Source organism: Silene latifolia, chromosome 2, assembly GCF_048544455.1.
Source record: "Silene latifolia isolate original U9 population chromosome 2, ASM4854445v1, whole genome shotgun sequence".
NCBI classification, from domain to species: domain Eukaryota; kingdom Viridiplantae; phylum Streptophyta; class Magnoliopsida; order Caryophyllales; family Caryophyllaceae; genus Silene; species Silene latifolia.
The window spans coordinates 106,826,979-106,828,113 of NC_133527.1; the positions used below are offsets into that span (position 1 = coordinate 106,826,979).

General features: G+C 39.4%; 1 non-coding gene across 1 annotated transcript; it reads right to left on the reverse strand.

Annotated features, from left to right (window-relative positions):
* Positions 1–246: 246 nt before the first annotated feature.
* On the reverse strand, positions 247–353 carry LOC141645484 (small nucleolar RNA R71). Its single transcript, XR_012544966.1, has one exon. It is a non-coding gene; the product is annotated as a small nucleolar RNA R71 (small nucleolar RNA).
* Positions 354–1,135: the final 782 nt, after the last annotated feature.

Here is a 1,135-nt window from a genome sequence, read left to right on the forward strand (position 1 = left end):
CAATTTGGGGGGATGTCTAGTGAAGACCCTCATTCTCATATGGAAATCTTTTGTGACTATTGTGATGCGATTTATCAAACCGGTGTAACTCAAGACCAAATTCGATGGGTCTTATTTCCTTTTTCTCTAATTGGCACCGGGAAACAATGGTTGAAGGGCCTTGATAAGGCCACTCTCGGAATTGATTCTTGGAAGAAGTTGGCTCTAGCTTTCTACAAAAAATTCTACCCACCGGAAAAGACTAACATGCTAAGAGCTCAAATTACGGGTTTTAAGCAAAGGGATGAAGAATCTTTATATGAAGCTTGGGAGCGGTTCAAGGGAATTTGTCGCTCATGTCCTCACCATGGACTTAGCGAGTGGTTCTTGGTACAACAATTTTGGAACGGTCTATATAAAGATTCAAGGAACATTCTTAACATGGGATCGAATGGAATGTTCACCGAAGTTGATGACAATCAAACTTGGAACAAAATTGAGGAAATGGCGATGCATAACTCACAATATAGTAGACCTCGCAAGGCTACTAGAGAAGGAAAGCATGAAGTGGACTCCGTTACTCAATTGGCTGCTCAACTTAGTGCTCACATTGACACAATCAACTTGAAGTTTGAAAAAGCTATGGCTTGACTTGAAGAAGTCTCAAAATCACAAAAGCATCATGTTAATGCCATGACGGCATCTTCATCAATGCCAAGTGCGATATGTGAGAATTGTGGAACTTTGGGACATGACCAAAGTGAATGTAGGGGAACAAATGAACAAGTGAATGCTTTCCAAGAATACAAGAGTGGTACCCCTTATTCCAACTATTACAATGAAAACACCAAATTCCATCCAAATCTCTCATACAAAAGCCAAAATGTTCAAAACCGTCAAACAACATACACCCCACCTCCCATGAGAAACCAAAATCAAAGACCCTTTTACAACCAAAACCAAGGTTACCAAAATCAAAATCCATTCAATCAACAAAATGACCAAGGTTTTGATGTTCAAAAAGCGGTCCTCCAAATGCAAAAGAATCAACAAGAATTTTTCACTCAAATTCAAAAAGATAGTCAAGCAAAGGAAACCACCATCAACAACATTCTAGCTCACACCAAAATGTTGGAAACCCAATTGACTCAACTAG